General features: G+C 39.2%; 1 long non-coding RNA gene across 1 annotated transcript in view; it reads right to left on the bottom strand.

The window, feature by feature from the left end:
• Window positions 1-3,690: 3,690 nt before the first annotated feature.
• LOC122109448 overlaps window positions 3,691-11,139 on the bottom strand; it is a 37,175-nt gene continuing 29,726 nt past the window's right edge. The window contains exons 2-3 of the long non-coding RNA XR_006147703.1: window positions 9,829-9,834; window positions 3,691-3,730 (exon numbers count right to left, since the gene is read on the bottom strand). This is a non-coding gene — a long non-coding RNA (uncharacterized LOC122109448). The remainder of the gene's footprint in view (window positions 3,731-9,828; window positions 9,835-11,139) is intronic.

Raw genomic sequence — 11,139 nt, 5'->3', positions numbered from 1 at the left:
TAAATCATACCTTTCTCTTGCAGTTATACAGATGGACTCTACCCAATTGTAAAGTGAGACATCACATTAAATTATTCACAAACTTGAATAATTGTGGCAGGATACACGTCACAATTATAAACAATACAGAAAATACATTGTGATTTCTTTTTAGATTCTGAGGCAACAAACAATTGGATAAAACACTTGGTGAGAGCTAGGGAAAGTTGACCATTACTAGATATGCATGGCAAGGGTAGGAGCTATTCACTGTGGTTGTAAGAATATTTTAGGACTGAGGTGGATTAGAATTGCCAACTCCTGGTAATAATACACCAGACTTTTAGTTAGTTTCAGTGTAGTTTAAAAATATCTTACACATATATGCTACTTTTTGCCTGCAGTGGCTGGGAAGAAATGTGTCTCTAACTTCCATGAGAATGCCCTGGGAGAGCCTCTTTAAGGTGAAGTTTATTTGACAGTTAGGGAGAGGGACTGCAATAGGAATCACTTCTTTCAGCACTGATGTTTTCATCAGAGGTGGTGAATGGTGAAAACATGATAGCAACAAAAGACTGGGTACTAGGGATGTTGTACTTGACTGAACTTGGAGAGTCAAAGCTGGGAAGGAAGCACAGGCAGTAGGAGGGGATCCCCAACCAAATTTTACTTTCTAAAACTAAGGACTATACAGATTGTATCAAACCCAACTCCTGTGTTTTAAAACTAAGTAAGTGACTGTTTCATAGTGAATAGATAAAATTGCAAATAATGTATATTCTGTTAAATTTCATCCTGCATCTGTTTTAGAAGTTCAGTGTTTCAGCCTGTGGAGCTATATTTTGGTGTCAGTTTTGTTACTTATTTACCTATGTCTTGTGCATTCATTACTTATTCCTGAAAGCTTGTGTCTTGAGTCAGGACCTATAGTGGACTGATTATGGTGACTCATGATCATAGTGAGCTGATAATATTGCTAGTTTGTAGTTTGAGACTCTTATCTCCAATTAACCACCAGAAAACCAGAAGTGGAGCTGTGGCTCAAGTGGTAGAGTGCTAGCCTTTTTTTAACTGTATTTTTTTTGTCTTTTCTTTTTTTGGTACTGGGGATCGAACCCAGGATGTTGCACTTGCTAGGCAAGTGCTTTGCTACTGAGTTACATCCCAGCCCTAGAGTGCTAGCCTTGAGCTGAAAAGCACAGGGACAGTGCCCAGGCCCAGAGTTCAAGCCTCACGACTGACAAAAACCAAAACAAAAAATAACAGCAATAAGATCCAATCAACGTTCATTGAAACTGCTACAATATATTTTAAAGAAGTTACAAGGTGCAGCCATCTACTAAACTTTACTTGACGAAGAAAAGACATTAGTTTAACTTTCACTATGTTGATGATCAGCCAGAGCTCTCCAGAATAATAGAATTAATATATTCAGCATATGTGTCCTTAAAAAGAGTTTTAAGATATTAGTTCATTCAATTAAGGAAAATGTGCAACATTTTGCAATGTCCAGCATGCTGAAAATTCAAGTAGCAGTTGATTCTGTAGTCTTGATGCAGAATCCTTTCATTTCTGAAAAATAAGAGCTTTTGCTCATTATACCTGCAACTGATTAGATGAGTCCTACTGATATTACCTACATTATTAACCTTCTGTAGATATTAACCACATGTGCAAAAACACACTTCAGGCAAAATAAACTTTTCACACCTCAACTAGTGTTTGATTAAATAACTGGGTGAGGTCAAATAGTCATGTTGATATGAAACTAACCTAGAGCATTTTAAATACCTTTGGTATATTATACAAAGGTGTGACATGCAAAGTATTGCATAGTGATTAGGAAACAGGAAACTGAATATTCAGTCCTTGCCATCCTTTGAAATTTATTTTCTCTTACTTACTTGTGCTATTAATGCTTTACATTTAAAAAGTCTTAAGTCATTTAAAAAGTTCAAGTTTTCCCATTGTTTATGCTATATATGTATGTGTGTGTGTATATATATATATATATATATATATATATATCACATCAAATATTCTTAGAGCTAGGAATTAGTTTGGGGCTTATTTAGTCTAATTCCCCTCATTTATGTTTGAGATACTGGTTCCAGAAGGATGAGTGATTTGCCCAGGTAACACAGCTAATAAAGAACCAAGATTAGACCCCTCAATCTCTTGATTTCCAGTTCACAGAGTCTTCTCTGGTACCAGAGTGATTGTAGTTAAGTGAAGCCAGTCTTGGTGGGCAAGCTTTCTAAGGAAAAAATGACTTTGAGTCTCCTTTTAAAGTAGTATAAGTGGATACATAAGAAAAAGGAGGTTGCTGAGCGCCGGTGGCTCAGGCCTGTAATCTTAGCTACTTAGGAGGCTGAGATCTGAGGATCATAGTTCAAAGCCAGCCGGGGCAGGAAAGTCAGAGAGACTCTTATCTCCAATTAACCACCAGAAAACCGGAAGTGGTGCTGTGGCTCAAGTGGTAGAGCGCTAGTCCTGAGCTGGAGAGCTCAGGGACAGTGCCCAGGCCCAGATACTCTCTCTCTCTCTCTCTCTCTCTCTCTCTCTCTCTCTCTCTCTCTCTCTCGCTCGCTCGCTCGCTCGCTTGCACGTGCACACACACACACACACACACACACACACACACACACACAAAACAAAGTGGTGATGCTCACTGTCATGTAGGGAGAATGAGTAGAAGGAAATAGGATGTGAGATGTCTACATGGATGACATATGTTCTGAGACACACAGTGCTACTCATGAAGCTTAGAACAATTTTGGAAGTAAATATAGGCTACCCACAAGATGATTCATAGGGGATATTCCCATAGACCTTAAGGACAGAGAATGCAAGGACCAAGAGAAGTTATCTCAGGTTAAGGTAGAGAAACACAGTGCTGATAAACTCAAGAGCTCTGTGTGTAACATAGGTTAGGAATTTGGAAACCCTCTCAGAACTTCCCAGATTCTTGAGGGCATTGTAAGAGCTAAGTAGTTCCCCAAGTTTAGAAAGTTGTCAGATTTCAGGTGTGAATTTTGGCTGAATTCTGGTTATGATAGTGCCATTTGAAGATCAGTTGCAGTCTCAGAACAATTAAGAGAGATGTTGGGTAAGTTTTATATAAAGCCCTTCGGCATTCTGCCTTACTGGCAAAATTAGCATCATACACCCACTGCACATAGTCTTTGTAGTAACCAGTGATTTCCCTCCTATAGCTAGCCTATAGGATTAATGTATGTGATTAATACAGGGTAAAGTGTGGAGTGACTGGTAGACCTAATCTCAAGGTATATTATATAAGTTATATATACTTTAAAGCAAAGTAAACTCAAAGAATTAACAAGTGGCTTAATATACATAGGTTATATGTTTATTTTTTTCTATGACTTTTATTAGCATACATTTGTTACACAAGGAGAAGTTTCATTGTGACATTTTTATTTCTATAATGTGAACAATATACCCTTACCCTGTCAGCTTCACTCCCTCTGTTACTCTTACTTATCCCTGAGTTTACTTTTTTACTTTTTACTTCAGATCCATCTTTCTTCCCTCCCTTCCTTTCTTCTCCCTTCCCCTCTCCTCTCCTTCCTATCCCCCGTTCTTCTTCCCTCCTTCCCTCCCTTCTTCCTTCCCTCACTCCCTCCCTCCCTTCATCTAAGAGAGCATGTTTCTTTTTCTGTAGGAGTTCAGAAGAGGAGGAAGAATAATGGAAGAAACAGAAAACAGGATCTTTGACAAACAGGTACAGCTACTTCTTGGGTTTTCCCTTCTCCAGATCCTTAAATAATCACCATACACACACACACAAACGCACACGCACACACTCGTATGTACATAAGTTACCCTCCCCATATAGACATACACATATGTACATACATATACTTGCATTGCTTGTTTAAATATACTCTTAAGTGTGTGTGCATGCGTATGTGCGCACGTGCACACGCGCATGCGTGCGTGCGTGCGTGCGTGCGTGCGTGCGTGCGTGTGTGTGTGTGTGTGTGTGTGTGTGTTTTATTTTTGCCTGTCCTGGGGCTTGAACTCTTTGCCTGAGTGCTGTCCCCGAGCTTCTTTTTGCTCAAGGTGAACACTCTACTACTTGAACTACAGCACCATTTCCAGTTTTTTTTTAGTAGTTTATTGGAGATAAGAGTCTCATGGAGTTTACTGCCCAGGCTGGCTTTGAACCAGAATCCTCAGATCTCAGCCTCCTGAGTAGCTAGGATTATAGGCATGAGTCATTGGTGCCCGGCTTAAATATACTCTTTATGAAGTATTTCTCACCCCTTATTTGTGGTTTACTATCTTCCAACTTGCCATTAGAGAAATGCTTCTAATTTACATGTTGTCAAATTATGAGGTTTCCCAGGGAACTTGTTTTTCTTTTTCAGAATAGTAATACATGTTATTGGATGAAATTTTCCTGCAAAGGAAAAAAAGTCACCAGTGAACACGTCCCTCTGGTTGGAAATGTTGTTAAGATGGCTCATACTTATTGTCCATATATTACATGCCCAGCAGTGCTAGGTATTTAGTATCCTATCAAGTGCTCACAACAATTCTTGTAGAAGGTAGATATTTGGACAGATCAAGTTCTTTGCCTCAGTTGCTACTACCATAATACCTAAAATACTTTTTAGAGTTTGCAGCATACATGCTGATTCTAGATTTTCATTTGTGCACTTTTAGAAGTTGTATTCCCTTGTTTTAGTTCAAACTTTTGTTAAATCAGTCAGTTTATTATTGATCAGGATTTTTCAGGGATGGCACTGTAATGTGGCACCCAATGTAGCTGAAAGTAGTATGTGCTTTGGAAATAACCTCTGCCTGGATAAGAACAATAGCGCAGGAGAGGTGGCAGTTAATGTTGGAAGCTAGTCACATAAAAATTCATTTCTATTGGAATGCAAGGCTGGAACATTTCTCATATTACAGCATGCTGCAGGGCAGGGCTAGAATCCAAGCTTTGATTAAAATCACCCCAAACTCTTTTTTTCTTTGCTTTACAACCACAAGTTATTGCCAGCTGAAAGGGATAATGGAGGGTAATGATGAATTCATTTCCATCTGCTGCAGATTTTTTTTAAGACCGTCTTATACTTTCTAAACCTAGATAAAAAGGCCACTTTGAAATGGGAGTAAATTAATGGCTACCAAGTAAGTAGTTATTAGATTTCTGCCCTAGAAGCTTGCCCAGGTGGTGCTGAAGACTGTTGCTGCTGATGAGCTGTTCATAGTTCCTCCTGGGGATGAGAGTAGGGGGTGGAGATGAGGAGGAGAGTGTGAGTAGGGAGAGTAGGGATGAGGGTGGGGAAGTGTAGATGTGGGGAGGAGATTGAGGGTAGGGGTAGAGGAGATCGGGATGTCATAAGAACTCAAGAATTGCCGGGCGCTGGTGGCTCACGCCTGTAATCCTAGCTACTCAGGAGGCTGAGATCTGAGGATCGCGGTTCAAAGCCAGCCCGGGCAGGAGAGACCGTGAGACTCCTATCTCCAATAAACCACCAGAAAACCGGAAGTGGCGCTGTAGCTCAAGTGGTAGAGTGCTCGCCTTGAGCTGAAGAGCTGAGGGACAGCGCCCAGGCCCAGAGTTCAAGCCCCATGACCAACCAAAAAAAAAAAGAACTCAAGAATTGCATCTTTCCTTTGCTGTTTTTATTCTTAGGTTTTAGATATAGATACTACTTTCTCAAGGAATGGATTAAAAAATGTCAAATGCATCAATTTCTATCAAAGTCATATATCAAAACTCCAGGTTGCACACTAAAAAGGTTCCATTTTTATTTTTGCTTAAATATATTGGTGTACCAACGGAGGGCCTTCTGCTTGCTAGGCAGCTGCTCTGCTACTTGAGTCATGCCCAAGACTCTTTTTGCTTTACTTATTTTTGATTTGGTTTTGCATTTTTGCTCAAGGCTGGCTTCCAAAGGCAGTCCTCCTTCCTGTGCCTTTCAGTGGCTGGGATGACAAATGTGTTCCAAGTAAGTGTGTACTTATTTGTTGGCATGAGAGTCTCTCTAACATCATCAGGGTTGGCCTTGAACCCTTGATTTCCATCTTCTGAGCAGGGGAGATAACAATCATAAGCTACTGTACTTGTCTAATATGTGCAGTTTTTTAATTTGTAGTTTTCAAAATTAATTTTGGAAAAGGTCAAATGTATATTGAACTTTTGGGGTTACCTGCAGTAGACCCTTAGAGAACCAGCTCTTTGGAATTGCTTATGTTGCTAATACATTGTCACACAGTTGCCATATCCCACAGCAGTCATACCATTTGGGGGTATAAGGTTGATGGTTTTTAATTTCTTTTTGACTGTACTGTGGCTGATTAACTCTCCTCATTGTCTCTTATGGTCATTTTAGCAACAGTGTATCATAGAAATATGTTATTAGTCCCGTAATACTATAACCTGATTATTAGCAGTTAGAGTGCTGGGTTCAATTAAGTACAGTGGAAGTCACCTTTACACTAATAATTTTTTGATGATTTAATTTGTGGCTGCTGATGGTTTTCAGGCTATTGTATTTGCTGAATACTGTATGATGGAATTGCCTACTCCCTCAAGAAGTAGGTAACTAAAATGGAATTTCTTTTTTTTTTTTTTTAACATTTTAAACATTATTTATTTATTTATTTATTATTGTGAAAATACCATATAGAGGGGTTACATGGGCAAGGTAATGAGTACATTTCTTATCAAGCATTGTTGCTTCCTCCTTTGTTTCCCCTTCCCATCCCCTCCATGCCCTTCCCCCCCATGATACCCCCCATATGCCAAAGTTATAAAGTTCGTTTTTCGACATAACGTCTTATATATCTCATTGTTGGAATGGGTCCACCTTCCCCGCCACAAATTATACCAACATCAAATACAGTGAAAACAGGGGTTGTACCATGGGGGAGGGACATACAAAGCAACAAAGAAATAATTTTTAAATATATTTGAAACAATAGCAAGAAAGAAAAAACATTTGAGTCCTTATCTTGGGGTTCATTTCGCCTAACATAAATTCCATAAAACGGAGTTTCTTTAACCACTGTTTTGGTAGTTTTTTTTTTTTTTTTGTCAGTTGTGGGGCTTGAACTCTGGGCTTGGGCGCTGTCCCTGTGCTTTTCAGCTCAAGGTGAGTGCTCTGCCGCTTGAGCCACAGCCTCACTTCTAGTTTTCTAGTAATTTATTGGAGATAAGAGTCTCATGGACTTTCCTGCCCTGGCTGGCTTTGGACTGTGATCCTCGGATCTCAGCCTCCTGAGTAGCTAGGATTACAGGCATGAGCCACTGGTGCCCAGCTTGTTAAGGTACTTTTTGATGTTTCTGTTGGCATCTTGTAAAAAAAAAAAAACTTAAGGTTAAAAAAAAAGTATAAGGTAACTAACAATTATTAACTATTTACTCTGTGCTAATCACTGTGCTAAGTGTTTTACATGTGTTATGTCTAATTTAATCTTCACTCGAATCCTATTAAGGGCCATTATGCCAATTTTACAGAGACAGAAATGGAGGGTTATAGAGGCTAAATAGCTTGCCCAAGTTACACACTAATTATTAGAGCTGAGATTTGAATCCAGCCAACCTGACTTCAGGGACTCAGTTTTTACTGACTCTGGTACTCATCAAACTGATCCTTCTGTTTTATGTATAATACAGTCTTATGTGTGAGTTCCACTCACTCTCCTGGGTCATTTTCTATTAGAATCTGTGTATATGTGCAGGATTTTCCATTCCCATTGTAATTAAAATTTCTTCTTAAGTTTTAGTGCTTGCCAGTTGGTCTCTTGCAAAACATTTGTAGCTTTTAGCATTCCTATTTCAGATAAGAAGACCATGTCATCTTGGTGATTATAGAAAATTCACCTTATGTTATTATATGTTGTTTTCACCAAGTATAGTCAGAAAAATAGAGAATTGAAACAAAATTTTAATACAAAATTTAAATGCTGGTATACCTATTTCACAACTAGTTGCTGTGGAGAAAAACTCAGTCCTGTCAGGCTATAAATCTGCCTATTCAGGAGGCAGACACTGTATTTGAACTTAGGGCCTTTCACCGGCTACGTAAGTGTTCTACCACTCCACCTATTCCTCTAGTTCTTTTCCTTTTTTGAGACTCCTTTTTTGGGGTCTCATGTTTTTGTCTAGGTTAGGCTGGTCTTCAGTGCTCCTAACTTGTGCCTCCTTCTTAGCTGGGATGACAGGTACACATATTACACCTGGCTTTTTAACCAATGGAGATGGAGTCTTACAACCTTTCCCCACCCCCTCTCCCCCCTCCAGGCTAGTCTCGAACTACTACCCTTCTAATCTCTACCGCCAGAGTAGTTGGTATTACAGATATGAGCCACTCTACCCTGCCTTAGAGTATAAAACTACTTTCTAAATATATTCAAAATAAACTGATTGTCAAATATGTCCCTCACAGATTATAACATCACCCTCACCTCCACCCAAAACTTATAATTACTTTGACTAGTGGTACAGAGGACTACCTACAACTTAAGTGTTTCTTCCCAGTTACCATTGTTTCACACATATCAGCTATATGATGATTTGCTTTTTAGTTTTATCCCTCTGTGAGACATCATATCGGGTGGTCTCTTGGGATGGTTGCTTTTCTGTCTCTCTGTATTGGGCCTCAAGTTTTGACAGTTTTTACCCTATTTGTACAAGGCCATAGTCCTTCCCCATTCTGCCCCATGAGCCGAATAAAAAATAAGTACTTTGTGCTTTTTTTTTTGGAAGTATTTCTGCCCTTGTAACATTTATTATATTGCATTTCTGGCTTTGCCATATATTTTTAAAAAGATTTAAATTGTATTCAGTATAGTACAGCTTTTTTTTTTTTTTTTTTGTGCCAGTCCTGGGGCTTGAACTTAGGGCCTGGGTCCTGTCCTTCAATTGCTTGAGCCACAGCTCTACCTCCAGCCTTTTTTTCTTTTTCTTTTGTAGTTAGTTGGAGATGAGAGTCTCACAGACTTTCCTGCCTGGGCTGGCTTCAAATCATGACTTTTTCTTTTTCTTTTTGTCGGTTGTGGGGCTTGAACTCTGGGCCTGAGTGCTGTCCTCAGCTCTTCAGCTCAAGGCTAGTGCCCTAACACTGGAGCCTCAGCGCCATTTCCGGTTTTCTGGTGGTTTATTGGAGATAAGAGTTTCATGGACTTTCCTGCCCGGGCTCGCTTTGAACCTCGATCTTCAGATCTCAGCTTCCTGAGTAGCTAGGATTACAGGCGTGAGCCACCGTTACCCAGCTTCAAATCATGATCTTTAGATCTGTTTCCTGAGTAGCAAGGATTATAGGAATGAGCCACTGGTGCCCGGCCCAGTAGAGCATTTTTTAGGTGATCAGCCCCCAGCCAGAATGAAGCCACATTGTCACTTGCTTGCTTAGTGTATTTGCCATTTACCCTGACAGGTGAGGAATGTGGAGATGCCTTTGGGTATAATTTACTCTAGTGTGTCCATTGCTAGTAACTGTCAAACCTCTTCCATTGAGAGTCATAAGAAATACACATTTGTTTGAAAGAGAAGCTCTAAATGGCTTCCAGATATTTAAACATTCCCCTTCCTGGAGCCTTGTACCCAACTGCCTTGTTGAAGAAAACTCTGAGAACCTATCTGGGCCTTGAACTCAGGATCTTTTGCTGGCACTTAGCTTTTTCACTCATGACCACTCTTTCATTTCAGCTACATCTCAATATAGCCTTTTCCCCTGGTTAATTAGAGGTAAAGGGTCTCTCAACTGCCTGGTCTGGCTTCAAACAGCAAACCTCAGATCTCAGCCTCCTGAATAGCTAGGATTAAAGGCATGATTCACTGGCACCTGGCTTGAGAATGAGTCTTTTAACCAGCCTCTAAATATTGTTTTCCTTTGTACTTTATTCTAAGGTAATCAGGCTTTCTGAATTGCTTGCTCAGTGTCTGGTGTGCCAGGCCACAAGCTCAGGTCGGAGCTAGAACTCTAAGAAGATTTATGGCATGAAGGCTACAATTACCATGAACATGTCAAGACTTATTTGTATTGGAATCTCTGCAAAGTTTGTTCTGAGGACATAGCATCTTAAAGAAGATTTAAAAAAGATGATATCCCTACTTAATCAGTTTTCTACAAGTGAGTTTTTAAAAAATGTGTTTCTGGAAGTATGTTAGGCTTAAAAATACAACTTTAAAAAATGTCTGTTAGAGTTTTCTTTCATAGGCTTAGTTCTTTTTTTTTCTTTGAACAAAAACAATTATTTGCCACTCAGAATGATGTGTGTGCTGTTTTTTCATTTAGCAGTAACTTTTAGGGGAACATCCAGAAGCAGAAAATCATGTGAGAGCAGTGATTTTTATGGTCTTGTTTCCATATAATCTGTACTATATTACCTACATAAGCTATTTTGCTTGTTTACTAAATATTCCTAAAGATAGCATTTTAGTTGAAATGGTGCTTAAACGACATTTTTTTGATTAATGTTAATGTTAGGTACTAGTTTTGTAGCAGGTGGTGTTAATTTGGTGTTTTTGGCTGTAGTGCTCCTCAGTGCTGATAGAAGAGATGAGCATTGGAAGGGAAACAATGGCATGCTTTGTGAGCAGTGATGTTGGGTAAGGACTAAGTACATTCATTTGCACAGCCAGTATAAACTCCAGATTGATATTTCTGTGCCTTTCCCTTAAGTGGCCCATGTGACTTGGTGAATATCACTGACTTGATCTTCAAGTCTTGCAAACTACATAACTTGTCCATGAAATCAAGCAGCTGTTTCAAAGGACTCATTGTAAGTCAATTGAATTTTTCTTTCTTTGGGCCATTGCAATGAATAGAAGATTGTGTAATTTTTGTGTGGATATTGAGACTTTTTCCCCTCTCTCCCTTCCTTTCTTTTTCTTCCTTCCTTCCGCCTTTAAAAAAGTGAGTTTCAGTGCTAAGATTTCTGCAGTGTTTTTTTTTTTAAAGTAGAAAACTTAAAAAAAATGTTATTATAAAGGTGATGTACAGAGGGGTTACTGTTTCATAAATCAGTTGCAGTGATTTTTTTATTCATCTTCTTTACACATTCCCTGCCATTTCCAGTTAGCTTTTGGCTGAAGCTAATCAGCTCTTTCATTTTTATAAAACCAAACCCTCTGTGATATTTGGTGACTGTTTTTCAGAGATGGCAATCAACATCTGA

This window comes from Dipodomys spectabilis, unplaced genomic scaffold (assembly GCF_019054845.1).
Source record: "Dipodomys spectabilis isolate Male_0828 unplaced genomic scaffold, ASM1905484v1 ptg000069l, whole genome shotgun sequence".
Taxonomy (NCBI): domain Eukaryota; kingdom Metazoa; phylum Chordata; class Mammalia; order Rodentia; family Heteromyidae; genus Dipodomys; species Dipodomys spectabilis.
Note: the sequence above shows the minus strand (reverse complement) of the source record. Positions and strands in the feature narration are given on the sequence as shown.